The sequence below is a fragment of the Halichoerus grypus genome, chromosome 14, assembly GCF_964656455.1.
Source record: "Halichoerus grypus chromosome 14, mHalGry1.hap1.1, whole genome shotgun sequence".
Classification (NCBI taxonomy): domain Eukaryota; kingdom Metazoa; phylum Chordata; class Mammalia; order Carnivora; family Phocidae; genus Halichoerus; species Halichoerus grypus.
The window spans coordinates 1707460-1725194 of NC_135725.1; the positions used below are offsets into that span (position 1 = coordinate 1707460).

Genomic DNA, 17735 nt, shown 5'->3' on the forward strand with positions numbered 1-17735 from the left:
TTGCCTCTTTGTTGACTGCTTCCTTTGCTGTGCAGAAGCTTTTTATCTTGATGAGGTCCCAAAAGTTCATTTTTGCTTTTGTTTCACTAGCCTTTGGAGATGTATCTTGCAAGAAGTTGCTGTGGCTAATGTCAAAGAGGTTACTGCCTATGTTCTCCTCTAGGATTTTGATGGATTCCTGTCTCACATTGAGGTCTTTCATCCATTTTGAGTTTATCTTTGTGTGTGGTTTAGAGAATGGTCGAGTTTTATTCTTCTGTATATAGCAGTCCAATTTTCCCAGTGGAAAGCCACCAGGGAAAGCCGCCCGAGATCAAAAGCCCCCCAAAAACGGTTTTCACTGAGCCCATCCACTGCCACAGGGGGCAGGGCAACTCTGCCCAAACAGGGTTGCCTGAGTAACAGTGCAGGAGGCCCCTCCCCCAGAAGACAGGCTGAGAGAACAAGAGTCTGACAACCCTAAGGTCCCTTTAAAACAGGTGCATCTTGCTTGGGTTGTGGTCAATAATTTGGACTCTGTACATTCCCTCAACCACCCCTCAACAGAATGACTAGGAGGAGGAACCCCCAAAATAGGAAAGACTCAGAGACTATGACTTCTGCCACAGATTTACAAATGGATACAGATATAACCAAGATGTCGGAGATGGAATTCAGGCTAGCAATTGTGAAGACAATAGCTAGAAGGGAGAAATCGATTAATGGCAACATAGAGTCTCTAAGGGCAGAAATGAAAGCTGAATTGGCAGAACTTAAAAATGCTATCAATGAGGGTGCCTGGGTGGCTTAGTTGGTTAAGCAACTGCCTTCGGCTCAGGTCATGATCCTGGAGTCCCTGGATCGAGTCCCGCATCGGGCTCCCTGCTCGGCAGGGAGTCTGCTTCTCCCTCTGACCCTCCCGACCCTCCCTACTCTCATGTGCTCTCTCTCTCAGTCTCTCTCTCAAATAAATAAATAAAATCTTAAAAAAAAAAATGCTATCAATGAGATCCAATCTAAACTAGATAATCTAACAGCTAGGGTAAGCGAGGCAGAAGAATGAATTAGTGATCTAGAAGACCAATTAATAGACAAAAGGGGAAAAGAGAAGGCTAGGGAAAAACAACTCAGAATCCATGAAAATAGAATCAGAGAAATAAGTGACACCATGAAACGTTCCAATGTCAGAATTATTGGAATCCCTGAGGGGGTGGAGAGAGAGAGAGGACTAGAAGATATATTTGAACAAATCGTAGCTGAGAATGTCCCTAATCTGGGGAATGAAACAAACATTCGTGTCCTAGAGGCAGAGAGGACCCCTCCCAAGATCAAGGAAAACAGGCCAACACCCCGGCATGTAATAGTAAAACTTGCAAATAGTAGAACCAGGGAAACCATCTTAAGGGCAGTGAGGGGGAAGAGATTCCTAACGTACAGAGGGAGGAACATCAGAATAACATCAGACCTATCCACAGAGAACTGGCAAGCCGGAAAGGGATGGCAAGACATATTCAGGGTACTAAACGAGAAGAACATGCTGCCAAGAATACTTTATCTGGCAACGCTGTCATTTAGAATGGATGGAGAGATGCAGAGCTTCCAAGACTGGCAGAAACTGAAAGAGTATGTGACCACTAAGCCGGCCCTGCAAGAAATATTAAGGGGGGTTCTATAAAAGGAGAAAGACCCCAAGAGTGATATAAGAGTGATATAGAAAAGAAATTTACAGAGACAATCTATAAAAACAAGGTCTTCACAGGCAGCATGATGACAATAAGTTCATATCTTTCAATAATCACTCTCAATGGTATTGCAACTTCTTGCTAGACACATCTCCAAAGGCAAGGGAAACAAAAGCAAAAATGAACTATTGGGGCTTAATCAAGATAAAAAGCTTCTGCACAGCAAAGGAGACAGTCAACAAAACTAAAAGGCAATCTATGGAATAGGAAAAGATATTTGCAAATTACATATCAGATAAAGGGCTAGTATCCAAGATCTATAAAGAACTTATCAAACTCAACACCCCCAAAAATAAAGAATCCAGCCAAGAAATGGGCAGAAGACATGAACAGACATTTCTCCAAAGAAGACATCCAAATGGCCAACATACACATGAAAAAATACTCCACATCCCTTGGCATCAGGGAAATACAAATCAAAACCCCAATGAGATACCACCTCACACCAGTTAGAATGGCTAAAATTAACAAGACAGGAAACAACAAATGTTGGCGAGGATTCAGAGAAAGGGGAACCCTCTTACACTGTTGGTGGGAATGCAAGTTGGTACAGCCACTCTGGAAAACAGTATGGAGGTTTCTCAGGAAGTTAAAAGCAGAGCTACCCTATGACCCAGCAATTATACTACTAGGTATACCCCAAAGATACAAATGTAGTGATCCAAAGGGGCACATGCACCCCAATGTTCATAGCAGCAGTGTCCACAATAGCCAAACTATGGAAAGAGCCCAAATGTTCATGGAGAGATGAATGGATAAAGAAGATGTGGTATATATATGCAATGGAATATTACTCAACCATCAGAAAGGATGAATACTTGCCATTTATATCGACGTGGATGGAACTGGAAAGTATTATCCTGAGCAAAATAAGTCAATCAGAGAAAGACAATTATATGGTTTCACTCATGTGGAATATAAGAAACAGCTCAGAGGATCATAGGGGAAGGGAGGGAAAAACTCAATGGGAAATCAGAGAGCGAGATAAACTATGAGAGACTCTTAACTATAGGAAACAAACAGGGTTGCTGGAGGGGAGATGGGGGGGATGAGGTAATTGGGTGATGGGCATTAAAGAGGGCACATGATGTGATGAGTACTGGGTATTATAGGCAACTGATGAATTATTGAACACTACATCTGAAACTAATGATGTATGTACTATATGTTGGCTAATTGAATTTAAATTACAAAAAAGAAGACATACAAATAGCTAGCAAACACATGAAAAATGCTCAACATCACTCATCATCAGGGAAATACAAATCAAAACCACAATGAGATATCCCCTCACACCGGTCAGAATGCCTAAATTAACAACTCAGGAAACAAACACATGTTGGCGGGGATGCAGAGAAAGCAGAATCCTCTTACACTGTTGGTGGGAATGTAAACTTTTTTTTAATTTAAAATCTGTTTAGTTTTTGCTTCACTAGACTTTGGAGATGTATCTTGAAAGAAGTTGCTGTGTCCCATGTCGAAGAGGTTACTGCCTATGTTCTCCTCTACGATTTTGATGGATTCCTGTCTCACATTGAGGCCTTTCATCCATTTTGAGTTTATCTTTGTGTATGCTGTTAGAGAATGGTCGAGTTTCATTCTTCTGTATATAGCTGTCCAATTTTCCCAGCACCATTTATTGAAGAGACTGTCTTTTTTCCATTGCATGTTTTTTCCTGCTTTGTCAAAGATTATTTGACCATAGAGTTGAGGGTCCATATCTGGGTTCTCTATTCTGTTCCATTGGTCTGTATGTCTGTTTTTGTGCCAGTACCATGCTGTCTTGGTGATCACTGCTTTGTAATATAGCTTGAAATCAGGCAACGTGGTGCCCCCAACTTTGTTTTTCTTTGTCAACATCTCCTTGGCAATTTGGGGTCTTTTCTGATTCCATATCAATTTTAGGATTGTTTGTTCCAGCACTTTGAAAAATGTCATTGGAATTTTGATTGGGATGGCATTGAAGGTATAGATTGCTCTGGGTAGCATAGACATTTTAACAATGTTTATTCTTCCGATCCATGAGCATGGAATATTTTTCCATCTTTTTGTGTCTTCTTCAATTTCTTTCATGAGTGTTCTGTAGTTCCTAGAGTATAGATCCTTTACCTCTCTGGTTAGGTTTATTCCGAGGTATCTTATGGTTTTTGGTGCTATTGTAAATGGAATCGTTTCTCTAATTTTTCTTTCTACAGTTGCGTTGTTAGTGGATAAGAAAGCAACTGATTTCTGTGTATTGATTTTGTATCCTGCCACATTACTGAATTGCTGTATGAGTTCTGGTAATTTGGGGGTGGAGTCTTTTGGGTTTTCCACATAAAGTATCATGTCGTCTGCGAAGAGAGAGAGTTTGACTTCTTGTTTGCCAATTTGAATACTTTCATTTCTTTTTGTTGTCTGATTGCTGTTGCTAGGACTTCTAGTACTGTGTTGAACAATAGTGGCGAGAGTGGACATCCTTGATGTGTTCCTGATCTTAAGGGAAAGGCTCTCATCTCTTCCCCATTGAGGATGATATTCACTGTGGGTTTTTCATAGATGGGTTTTATGAACTTGAGGAATGTTCCCTCTATCCCTATACTCTGAAGAGTTTTTTTTTTTTTTAAGATTTTATTTATTTATTTGACAGAGAGAGACACAGTGAGAGAGGGAACACAAGCAGGGGGAGTGAGAGACGGAGAAGCAGGCTTCCCATGGAGCAGGGAGCCCGATGTGGGGCTTGATCCCAGGACCCTGGGATCATGACCTGAGCCAAAGGTAGATGCTTAACGACTGAACCACCCAGGCGCCCCTGAAGAGTTTTAATCAGGAAAGGATGCTGTATTTTGTCAAATGCTTTTTCTGCATCAATTGAGAGGACCATATGGTTCTTCTCCCTCCTCTTATTAATGTGTTCTATCACATTGATTGATTTGCAAATGTTGAACCACCCTTGCATCCCAGGGATAAATCCCACTTGGTTGTGGTGGATGATCCTTTTAATTATTGTTGGATCCTATTAGCTAGGATTTTGTTGAGGATTTTGGAATCCATATTCATCAGGGATATTGGTCTGAAATTCTCCTTTTTGATGGGGTCTTTGCCTGGTGTGGGGATTGAGGTAATGCTGGCCTCATAGAATGAGTCTGGAAGGTTTCCTTCTGTTTCTGTTTTTTGAAACAGCTTCAGGAGAATAGGTATTATTTCTTCTTTGAATGTTTGGTAGAATTCCCCAGGGAATCCATCAGGCCCTGGACTCTGGTTTTTTGGGAGGTTTTTGATCACTGCTTCAATTTCGTTACTGGTTATTGGCCTATTCAGGTTGTCAATTTCTTCCAGTTTCAGTCTTGGTAGTTTATAAGTTTTCAGGAAGGCCTCCATTTCATCCAGATTGCTCAGTTTATTGGCATATAGTTGTTGATAAGAATTTCTAATAATTGTTTCTATTCCCTTAGTGTTAGTCCTGATCTCTCCCTTTCATTTTAATTTTATTAATTTGGGTCCTTTCTCTTTTCTTTTTGATAAGTCTGGCCAGTGGTTTATTGATCTTATTAATTCTTTCAAAGAACCAGCTTCTGGTTTCATTGATCTGATTGACTGTGTTTCTGGTTTCTAATTCATTGATCTCTGCTCTAATATTAATTATTTCTCTTCTAGTGCATGGCTTAGGTATCGTTTGTTGCTTTTTCTCTAGTTCTTTAAGGTGTAGAGTTAGTTGGTGAATTCGGGATTTTTCTATTTTTTTAAGTGAGGCTTGGATGGCTGTGTATTTCCCCCCTAGGACCGCCTTTGCAGTATCCCATAGGTTTTGGACCGATGTGTTTTCATTCTCATTGTTTCCATGAATTGTTTAAGTTCTTCTTTGATTTCCTGGTTGACCCAAACATTCTTGAGCAGAGTGGTCTTTAGCTTCCAAGTGTTTGCATTTCTTCCAGATTTTTTCTTGTGATTGAGTTCCAGTTTTAAAGCATTGTGGTCTGAGAATATGCAGGAAATAATCTCAATATTTTGGTATCAGTTGAGACCTGATTTGTGACCCAGAATGTGGTCTATTCTGGAGAAACTTCCATGTGCACTTGAGAAGAATGAGTATTCTGTTGTTTTAGGGTGGAATGTTCTGTAAATATCTATGAGGTCCATCAGGTCCAGTGTGTCATTCAAAGCTCTTGTTTCTTTGTTGATTTTCTGCTTAGATGATCTGTCTATTGCTGGGAGTGGAGTATTGAGGTCTCCTACAATTAATGTATTGTTATTAATATGACTCTTTATTTTGGTTAACAGTTGGCTTATGTAGATGGCTGCTCCCATGTTGGGGGCATAGATATTTACAATTGTTAGATCTTCTTGATGGATAGACCCTTTAAGAATGATATAGTGTCCTTCTGTGTCTCTACACTCTTTAGCTTAAAATCTAATTTGTCTGATATAAGATTTGCTACCCCAGCTTTCTTTTGAGATCCGTTGGCATGGAAGATGGATCTCCGTCCCTTCACTTTCAGTCTGGATGTATCTTTAGGTTCAAAATGAGCCTCTTGTAGACAGCATATGGACAGGTCCTGTCTTTTTATCCAGTCTGCAACCCTGTGCTGTTTTATGTGAGCATTTAGGCTGTTCACATTGAGAGTGATTATTGAAAGATATGAATTTATTTTCATCATGTTGCCTGTGAAGACCTTGTTTTTATAGATTGTCTCTGTAAATTTCTTGTCTATATCACTCTTATATCACTCTTGAGGTCTTTCTCCTTTTATAGAACCCCCTTAATATTTCTTGCAGGTCCAGCTTAGTGGTCACATACTCTTTCAGTTTCTGCCAGTCTTGGAAGCTCTGCATCTCTCCATCCATTCTGAATGACAGCCTTGTCAGATAAAGTATTCCTGGTGGTATGTTCTTCTCGTTTAGTACCCTGAATATGTCTTGCCATCCCTTTCTGGCTTGCCAGTTCTCTGTGGATAGGTCTGATGTTATTCTGATGTTCCTCCCTCTGTACGTTAGGAATCTCTTCCCCCTCACTGCCTTTAAGATGGTTTCCTTGGTTCTACTATTTGCGAGTTTTACTATTACATGCTGGGGCATTGGCCTGTTTTCCTTGATCTTGGGAGGGGTCCTCTCTGCCTCTAGGACACGAATGTTTGTTTCATTCCCCAGATTAGGGACATTCTCAGCTACGATTTGTTCAAATATATCTTCTAGTCCTCTCTCTCTCTCCACCCCCTCAGGGATTCCAATAATTCTGACATTGGAACGTTTCATGGTATCACTTATTTCTCTGATTCTATTTTCATGGATTCTGAGTTGTTTTTCCCTAGCCTTCTCTTTTCCCCTTTTGTCTATTAATTGGTCTTCTAGATCACTAACTCGTTCTTCTGCCTTGCTTACCTTTGCTGTTAGATTATCTAGTTTAGATTGGATCTCATTGATAGCATTTTTAAGTTCTGCCAATTCAGCTTTCATTTCTGCCCTTAGAGACTTTATGTTGCTATTAATCGATTTCTCCATTTTAGCTATTGTCTTCACAATTGCTACCCTGAATTCCATCTCTGACATCTTGGTTATATCTGTATTCATTTGTAAATCTGTGGCAGAAGTCATAGTCTCTGAGTCTTTCCTATTTTGGGGGTTCCTCCTCCTAGTCATTCTGTTGATGGATGTTTGAGGGAATGTACAGAGTCCAAATTATTGACCACAAACCAAGCAAGGTGCATCTGTTTTATAGGGACCTTAGTGTTGCTGGCCTCTTGTTTTCCCAGCCTGTCTTCTCGGGGAGGGGCCTGCTGCACTGTTACTCAGGCAACCCTGTTTGGGCAGAGCTGCCCTGCCCCCTGTGGCCGGAGATGGGCTCAGTGAAAACCGTTTTTGGGGGGCTTTTGTTCTCTGGGGGCTTTCCCTGGCAGCTTTCTAAGTCTCTTCTGAGACAGCAGAAGAGACTGTTTCCAACCCTCTGCCTCAGAGCAGAGAGATCGCAGTCTGTTCTTCAGTGAGCTCTCCAGGCCACACTATCTCCATTTCTGTCTGTGCTGCTATAAACTGCAGTGTCCTGGGTTGTGTGCCCCTCAGCAGTGCTCCCAGTCCTCATCTCCAGGTTTGGGCATGTCTCTGCCCTTTGTGCTTCTAAAACTGCCAGTCACCCCCAGTTTGCACATGTGGCCCTGCTGCTCTGGGTTTCTGTCCAGGGGACTGCCCTAAAGTCCTTTCCCCATCGCTACCGGTCTGCGAGTCTGTGCCCTGTCCCCAGTGTGGGTGGCTATCGCTCACCTGCGGTGTAGGATCCGGATGGCTCGGCTCCCTCCCCCTGCTGTTTATCCTCTGATATCTGCCCACGGAATCATGGCTTCCCACTTTGTACCTTGAAACCAACCACCTGCGATATTCTGTTTGCAGAGATCCAGATCTGTCTTCTTACATCTCAGGCTGATTTTGTGGGTGTTCAGAGTGGTCTGGTGGATATCCAGCTCAATTCCAGGGACCAGTTGAAATAGGGTTCCCTACTCCTCCGCCATCTTTTTCTGAAAAACCAGCATGTGTGTTTTTATCCATTTTGCCAATCTCTGGCTTTTGATTTGAGAGTTTAATTCATTTATATTTAAAATAATTACTGATAAACAGGGAGTTTCTTCTGTTTTTGTGTTGTTTTCTATACGCCATATAGTTTTCTTGTTTCTAATTTCCTACATCCCTGTCTTCTTTTGTGTTTAGTTGATTTTTTTTTTGTGAACTGTTTAAATTCCTTCTTAATTTCCTTTTGTGTATATTCTGTTGCTATTTTATTTGTGGTTACCATGGGGATTACATTTAACATCCTTAAGTTATAACATGCTAATTTGAATTTATGGCAGCTTAACTTCAATAACACAAAAAACTCTGTTCTTTTACAACTCTGTCTCCATCCCTTTCAGTGCTGATGTCACAAAATTACATCTTTATACACTTTGTGTCTGAAAACCTAAACTAATAATTCCTTTAAGTGTATTAGTCTCCCAATTTATGTAAAAAACAAGATTTAGAGTTACAAACCAAAGTTATAGTAATACCGGCTTTACATTAATAATTGTTTTTATTTAAATGTATTAATCTCAAATCATGAAGAAAACAAAAAGGATAGTTACAAATCATTGTTACAATAACATTAGCTTATATAATTATACATACATTTACCTTTATGGAGATCTTTATTTCTCCATATGCCTTTGAGTGAATCTAGTATCCTTTTGTTCACCTTTTAGGACTCCCTTGAGTATTTCTTGTAGGGCAGGTCTAATGTCATAAACTTCCTCAATTTTTTGTTTATCTGGGAACATCTTGATTTCTCCCTCAGTTTTGGTGGATATAGGATTTTTGGATGACAGTTTTTTTTTTTTTTTCCTTTTAGCACTCCAAATATATTGACCCACTATCTTCTGGCCTCTAAAACTTCTGATGAGAAATCTGCAAATATTCTTATTGAGTATCCTTGTATGTAATGATTCACTTCCCTTTGGCTGTTTTCAAGATTCATTCTTTGGGGGCACCTGGGTGGCTCAGTCAGTTAAGCGGCTGCCTTCAGCTCAGGTCATGGTCCCAGGGTCCTGGGATCGAGCCCCGCATCAGGCTCCCTGCTCGGCAGGAACCCTGCTTCTCCCTCTCCCACCCCCCTGCTTGTGTTCCCTCTCTTGCTGTGTCTCTCTCTGTCAGATAAATAAATAAAATATTTAAAAAAAAAAAAAAAGATTCATTCTTTGTCTTTGGGGCGCCTGGGTGGCGCAGTCAGTTATGTGACCAACTTTTGGTTTCAGCTCAGGTCATGATCTCAGGGATGTGGGATTGAGGTTGTGGGACTGGTGTGAGGTTGTATCTCATTGTCATTTTGATTTGTATTTCCCTGATGATGAGTGATGTTGAGATAAAGAGGGCACCGATAGTGCATTGTGTGATTTGGCAACAGAGATATATAAAATATTATCGTTGGATACTTCTTATTTTTTAAAATTCCAGCATAGTTAACATACAGTGTTATATTAATTTCAGGTATACAATATTGTGATTCAATAATTTTATACATTATTCGGTGCTCATCAGGATACATGTACTCTTAATTCCCTTCACCTAGTTCTCTTAGTCCCCTTCAGCCAGACACTTACCCACCCTCTGGTAACCATTGGTTTGTTCTCTATAATTATGAGTCTGTTTTTTGGTTTGTCTATTTTTTTCTTTGTTTTGTTTCTTAAATTCCACATATGAATGAAATCACATCATTGGATACTTCTAATCAAACACTTATAAGAACTAAGAACCTAAGTGGCAATGTATATATTTTCAAACATTTTTGTCAAACTAATGAGTCTAATGAATTTGGCTGGTTGCTCCTCATGTCACTGAACAAAGTGGAGAAAAAAAAGATGAGCTCAGGATTTAAATTTCTAGCTCAAGTGCCACATAAATGACTGGAAAGCGTCTATGTCTTCCCTGAAAGAGGCTCTTATTTCCTGTGGCCATAGGGTTAAGATTGCTGAAAATCAAGCCCAGAATTGCATTTTGCCAATGGCTGACTTACAGTGCACATTGCACACTGAACTCCCAGCTTTGCAGGATGTCTATTGTTAAAATGAGGGCATTGAATAGGAAGAAATGGGATCCTGGAAGTTGGCATGGGGATGTGTGGAAAGACCTTGATGAAGCTGGGGACATTGAGCCCCTAAATTCTGGTGAGTCTTGTTTGTCCGTAGAAGCAGCTTCTCCACCCAGTCTGAGGAATTTAACTCTGCGTTATCTGAGGAAACTGTAATGGCCTCTCTTGAGGCAACTGCCTTGCAAGACAATGCTGATTCTCTTCAGAATCCACCCCCACCACCATTCTTTGCTTCCAGATCTATGGCTTTGGCTAGTTGATTGTGGTGTCCTTAGAAGTGAAGTAGATTGGAAGCCTACTGCATTCTTACTTGGTCTGTATAAGTGAGAAAAATTCTAGGTCAAGTGAACAAAAGTTGAACCTGAATCATAAAAACAGGGAGTCACTGTCCCTGAATTGATTCCTAGACTTGAGCCAGATCTAGAACTCCTTGAGTGAAGGGGAGGGTGGGTTCCTTTGAGGAAGGACACTGGTATACTGCCAAAATTTATGTTAGTTGTTCTCCCAGCCTTTGCCAAAGGAACCCATAGCCTTTACCAGGGTGTCTGTGCACTGGGGAAAAGAGAATAAGAATAATAGATGCTTTGGGGACTGCTGGGCACTGGCTCTGAAATTACACCAATTCCAGGAGACTCAATGTCACTGGTGTCCACCAGTCAAAATAGGGGCTTATGGAGGTAACATGATAAATGGAGTTCTAGTTCACATCCCTCTCACAGTGGGCCTAGTGGGTCCCCAAACCCATTCTGTGGTTATTTCCCCAGTTCCAGAATGCATAATTGGAATAAATAGACTCAGTAACTGACGAATTCCCACACTTATTCTCTGACCTGTGGAGTAAGGGCTACCATGGTGGGAAAGGCCAAGTGGAAGCCACTAGAACTGCCTCTACTTAGAAAAATAGTAAAGTAAAAGTAGCACTGAATTCCTGGAGGGATTGAAGAGATTAGTGCTACATCAAGGACTGGGAAGATGCAGGGGTAGTGATTCACACCACATTTCCACTCAGGGGGCAATACCTTGCAGGAATGAGACAAGATTCTTCAGAAGGCTGAATATACTCTGAATGGGCATTCAGTATATGGTGCTCTTATCCCATAGCCAGGATTCACAGGTCTGGGAATCAAGGGGTGGAATTGGGAGTGGCACCACTCATAACTACCCCTACTAACATGCTACAATATTTTTGCTTCCTGTACCCAGAGTCTTATACTCTGCTAGCCTAGAAGTCTTAGTTCCAAAGGCAGGAATGCTTCCACTAGGAGACACAATAATGATTTTATCGAACTGGGAATTAAGACTGTCATCTGGCCATTTTGGATTCCTGCCTCTGAATCAACAGGCAGAGAAAGGAGTTGCTATGCTGGCTGGGCTGATTGATTTTGACTACCTAGAGAAGCTGAACCCTACTCCACAATGGAGGTAAGAAAGAGTAGGTCTGGAACAGAGGAGATTCCTTAAGGTGCCTTAGTATTGCCATGCCCTGTGATTAAAGTCAATGGAAAAGTACAACAGTGCAATCTAGGCAGGACTGCTACTGGCTCAAGCCCTTCAGGAATGAAGGTTTGGGTCACCCCACCAGGCAAAGAACCATGACCAGCTGAGATGTTTGCTGAGGGCAAAGAGACTATGGAATAGGTAGTGGACAAAGGTAGTTATCAATACCAGCTACAATCATGTGAGCAGTTACAGAAATGAAGACTGTAATTGCCATGAATGTTTCTTCCTTATTTTGTTATGAACATGTTTGTGTGCTGTGTGTATGCATGCGTGTGTACACATAATACAGTATACTTTGTTTTTGTCACTCTCTTATCCCCTTATCATGTAATGTAAGATGCATTGACTTTACATTATAGCATTTAAATATTGTTAATTTTACATTATGGTATTTTAAAAAAATTTTTATTATGTTATGTTAGTCACCATACAATACATCATTAGCTTTTGATGTAGTGATCCACGATCCATTGTTTTCGCAAAACACCCAGTGCTCCATGCAATACGTGCCCTCCTTAATACCCATCACCAGGCTAACCCATCCCCCCACCCCCATCCCCTCCCCTCTAAAACCCTGTTTGTTTCTTAGAGTCCATAGTCTCTCATGGTTCATCTCTCCCTCCGATTTCTCTCCCTTCATTTTCCCCTTCCTTCTCCTAATGTCCTCCATGCTATTCCTTATGTTCCACAAATAAGTGAAACCATATGATAATTGACTTTCTCTGCTTGACTTATTTCACTTAGCACAATCTCCAGTCCCATCCATGTTGATGTAAAAGTTGGGTATTCAACCTTTCTGATGGCTGAGTAATATTCCATTGTATATATGGACCACATCTTCTTTATCCATTCATCTGTTGAAGGGCATTTGGGCTCTTTCCACAGTTTGGCTATTGCAGATATTGCTGCTATGAACATTGGGGTGCATATGGCCCTTCTTTTCACTACATCTGTATCTTTGGGGTAAATACCCAGGAGTGCAATTGCTGGGTCATAGGGTAGCTCTATTTTTAATTTTTTGAGGCACCTCCACACTGTTTTCCAAAGTGGCTGTACCAACTTGCATTCCCACCAACAGTGTAAGAGGGTTCCCCTTTCTCCACAACCTCTCCAACATTGGTTGTTTCTTTCCCTGTCCATTTTTGCCATTCCAACTGGTGTAAGGTGGTATCTCAATGTGGTTTTGATTTGAATTTCCCTGATGGCTAATGATGAACATTTTTTCATGTGTCTGTTAGCCATTTGCATGTCTTCTTCAGAGAAGTGTCTTTTCATATCTTCTGTCCATTTTTTGACTTGATTATGTGTTTTTTGGGTGTTGAGTTTGAGAAATTCTTTTTTTTTTTTTTTTGTAGTTTTTAATTTTATTATGTCATGTTAGTCACCATACAATACATCATTAGTTTTTGATGTAGTGATCCACGATCCATTGTTTTCGTATAACACCCAGTGCTCCATGCAGTATGTGCCCTCCTTAATACCCATCACCGGGCTAACCAATATCCCCTCCCCCCTCCCCTCTAAAACCCTGTATGTTTCTCAGGTCCATAGTCTCTCATGGTTCATCTCTCCCTCCAATTCCCCCCACCCATTTTTCCCTTCCTTCTCTTAATGTCCTCCATGTTATTCCTTGTGTTCCACAAATAAGTGAAACCATATGATAATTGACTTTCTCTGCTTGACTTATTTCACTTAGCATAATCTCCTCCAGTCCCATCCATGTTGATGTAAAAGTTGGGTATTCATCTTTTCTGATGGCTGAGTAATATTCCATTGTATATATGGACCACATCTTCTTTATCCATTCATCTGTTGAAGGGCATCTCGGCTCTTTCCACAGTTTGGCTATTGCGAACATTGCTGCTATGAACGTTGGGGTGCATATGGCCCTTCTTTTCACTACATCTGTGTCTATGGGGTAAATACCCAGGAGTGCAATTGCTGTCATAGGGTAGCTCTATTTTTAATTTTTTTGAGGCACCTCCACACTGTTTTCCAAAGTGGCTGTACCAACTTGCATTCCCACCAACAGTGTAAGAGGGTTCCCCTTTCTCCACAACCTCTCCAACATTTGTTGTTTCTTGCCTTGTCAATTTTTGCGATTCTAACTGGTGTAAGGTGGTATCTCAGTGTGGTTTTGATTTGAAAACCCTTTTATTTTGATATAATCCCAATAGTTTATTTTGGCTTTTGTTTTCCTTGCCTTGGGAGACATGTCTAGAAAGTACAGATTTCCCAGAACTGAAGCAGACAACATCTGACCAGACAGCTTTTCCATGATGTCTGGACCAGGCCACTATATCTTCTTCTCACTGTTGTTTCTTCTCTCTTTTGTAGGAAGACAAATGCCCCTTTCTGCTTTATCCAAGTCCTTGTGAAAGGGGGAAATCTCTTCTTATTGTGTTTTTTTTTTTTTTAAGAAACAACCTCATTATGATCCCAGGACAAGTAAATTTTCACTTGTGTTCTTCAAAGGGATAGAAGGTTCAGAATTCACAAAAGTCTTCTTACTTCTGAACTATTAACTGACTTTGAATTCTTTTCCAAATTCATGATCTCTGAATTTACAGGCTTATAAGCTGTATTATCAATAGCAGATTTGGTCCCAAACTGTTCTTTTGAGATAACAACACTGTTTTAGAATGTCTTTGAAGTTGTGCTGTTTTTGCAAAAAGTTCATCAGCTGTTGTTTCATATTTATATCTGCACTGTATCTTCCCAAATATACTTGGTTAATTCTTTCAGTGTGCTCTTGCAGTATCCACTAGTCAGCTTTTGTGGTTGCCTTTTTTTTTTTTTTTTTTTATTCATTTGACAGAGAGAGAGAGATAGTGTGAGAGAGAGCACAAGCTCTCTCAGGGGGAGCGCCTCTCAGGGGGAGCTTCAGGCAGAGGGAGAAGCAGGCTCTCTGCTGAGTAAGGAGCCCGACTCAGGGTTCTATCCCAGGACCCCGGGAGCTGAGCTGAAGGCAGGTGCTTAATTGACTGAGCCATCCAGGCACCCCATTGTGGTTGCTTTAAGCAGAAACTTCCAGGAGGTATACATGATCCCAGGTTTGCCTTCATGAGAACCATTCTCCCCTAAGTTGGAATAAAGGCCAATAGATTTTTTAGTTGGCTACTTTCAGACCTAGATTCCTGGTTTAGAACCATTGTACAATTTGGAATTGTTATGTTACTTCTGTTGTATATAATTAAGTTTCATATTTTGTTGCCTGGTCAAACTTAAAAAACCCTTCATGTACCCAAAAAAGCAATGCTGGCTCAACCCTTCAAGATGATCTCCAACACTTGTGATTTTTTTTTTAAAAGATTTTATTTATTTATTTGACAGAGAGAGACACAGTGAGAGAGGGAACACAAGCAGGGGGAGTGGGAGAGGGAGAAGCAGGCTTCCTGCCGAGCAGGGAGCCGGATCCCAGAACCCTGGGATCATGACCCCAGCCAAAGGCAGACGCTTAACAACTGAGCCACCCAGGTGCCCCGTACACTTATGATCTTGAGAAGATAACGGACTTCAGGTTAGAGTACCTGAGAGTTCTCTCTCCTAACCTTCTTTGTTAATCAAATGTGGCCTTGAGTGGTTTCCAACTGCTATGCATTTTCCCTCTGATGTAGGCTATGACAACCAGGAAACATTTTTCCTGGCATCGAGGGACAAAACCACTAAACATAAAAAACCTGCCTCTTGATCAGCAGTGCTTTTGAAGAAAGATCTTGATTGAAAAGGGGAAATGTGAAAATAAGAGGAAACCTCATTTAGAATGGAGCCAAAAAAAAAAAAAAAGAAGAATGGAGCCGCGAGGCCGGCAGGGGGAGCTCTCAATTCCTATCACTCCTGGACAGTTGCAGACCAATAGGAAAAGATAGACCTTGGGATAGTACTTTACTACCCCAGGAGGAGTTAGGTAGTTTTCCTCCTCCTCCACACCCCCCTGCAGCAGCCCAGCCAATGAGAAGCCACTACACTTCCAGCTCCCGGTTCTCTCCAATGGACTTTTAGTTTAGAACAGCCCCTCCCAAAGCCTCCTTTCTTCGTTAAAAGAGCTTTCTCTTCTTCCCTCCTGAACTTGTTGATGGTTTTGCCAAAACCTGCTTGTCTGGGATTGCAATTCTCTATTTCTCAATGAACCTGTTTTTGCTGTTAAAATAACTGGCAGTGTTACGTTACGTTATGTTATGTTATGTTATGTTGTGTTATGTTATGTTGTGTTATGTTATGTTATGTTATGTTGTGTTATGTTATGAGTAGGCTCCACCCCCAGCAGGGAGCCCAGCGCTGGGCTTGAACTCACAGGCTGCGATCAAGACCTGAGCTGAGATCAAGAGTCCCACACTTAACTGAGCCACGCAGGTGCCCCTGGCAGTTTTATTTTTAAGGTTAACAAGTTTTTCCTCATTTTTCCTCTAATTATTATTTTTAAAAATGAACTTCAGTATTTTCTTTTAAAAAAGAACAATACCAGTACCTTTGGCACTTTTTTAGAAGTTCGTTAATTTTGCACTGTTATTTAAACGTAAACACGGGTGAATCTGAAGGATGGAGGACAAGTACACATCCAGGTAACCATTTTTTTTTTATTATTATTAAAAAATACAAGGGCTCTATAAATTAAAACGATTTTCTGCTCACCTGAGCCACCCTTCTCTTGTACGGGAAAGTCCGTTTGATTTTACTTGCCTGATTCTTCACAATTTCTGCAAAAGCCCAAGGGTCTGTAGTTGAAGGGGCCAATGGAGTGCAGCGGGCAACTACCACATGGGGTCGCCCAAGGCCCAGTCCAGTAGGGAGGTGTCAGCGCAAGCGCGCTGTGCTCTGTGGCATTGTGGGTATTGAAGACCCTCGCCCAGCGCACTGTGGGTAGCGCAGTCCGGCGCCCCGGGGCACTGTGGGTAGTGTTGCGCGGCGCCCGCCGCGGTGGCTGGTCGCCGGTGACAGTCCTTGCGCACTTTCGGTAAGCGAGTCCGCCGCGGGGGGAAGCGGGGTGGGGAACGCCGGCGAGGGCAAGCAGGGTCGGTTAGCTGTGGCCGCGGGTTCCTGGAGCTCTGGTTTTCCCGGCGGGGCCGGAGAGGTCCACTGGGAGGGGCTGTGGCGGAGCTCGGCGCGCTGTGTCCGGGGGCACTGGGGTCCCAGCGTCCTGTCCCGGAGCGGCACGCGGGCGGTGGGCGCGTGGGTCGGCGGAGCCCACCGCGGAGATGCCGGCGCCGCTTGGCCCCACGCGCCCAGGTCTTGGTGGGGGAGACCGGCCTGGGGCGAACACCCAGCTTTGCCTCAATGGGGCAGCCGGGGCGAGAGACTCGGGTCAGTGGCCTCAGGTCCGCGGACCCTTGAGGGCGCGGCGAGGTCAGACATCCCCGGGCTGCGTGCGGCGTCCTTGGGTCCACATCGGCGCCTCCTGCTGCTCTCTGCCTCCTGGACCGTGGGGCCCTCCCAGGAGCTTGGGGCGGCGCCAGTGGAGTGGAGTCCACCTGCTGACCCCCTGAATTACGGGAGGTGGGAGAGGCAGTGGAGGGTAAGGCCTACGCACTTAAGGTCTTATTTTTAGCTTTCCTTACGAAAATGAAACCCAAGCGTACCCAGAAGTAGCCGTGAAGCTCGTGGGTTCATCACTCAGATTCACCAGTTACCAGTGAGAACCCTGTCCTTTCTCCCCCAGTCTGCAGCCCCGAGTGTACATCTCTTTGGGCGCTGCCTCTGTCCAGGGGGCCTATGCCAGGCTTGCCGTTGGAGACACCCCCTCGCCCTCGGCCAGGGCGCCCCCCCCCCCGCCCCGATTGTCCCATTGGGAGAGTTCAAATCCCGGTCTGCCCCTTCCTCGCTGACTCATCCTGATCAAGGTATTGACCCTCGGAGCTGGTGTGAGCGTGGAAAGAGTTAAAACTTGTGTCTGACACATACTGAGTGATCGATAACGTTCATGTGTGTTTTTA

General features: G+C 42.6%; 1 protein-coding gene across 5 annotated transcripts in view; it reads left to right on the forward strand.

Annotated features, from left to right (window-relative positions):
• Positions 1-16661: 16661 nt before the first annotated feature.
• ZNF169 (zinc finger protein 169) overlaps positions 16662-17735 on the forward strand; it is a 67036-nt gene continuing 65962 nt past the window's right edge. For 3 of the 5 annotated variants that reach the window (XM_078062147.1, XM_036113706.2, XM_036113708.2), the window contains exon 1: positions 16662-16759. The gene's annotated coding sequence lies outside the window, so the exon portion shown is untranslated. The remainder of the gene's footprint in view (positions 16760-17735) is intronic. The other 2 variants (XM_078062148.1, XM_036113711.2) reach the window with 2 other exon arrangements.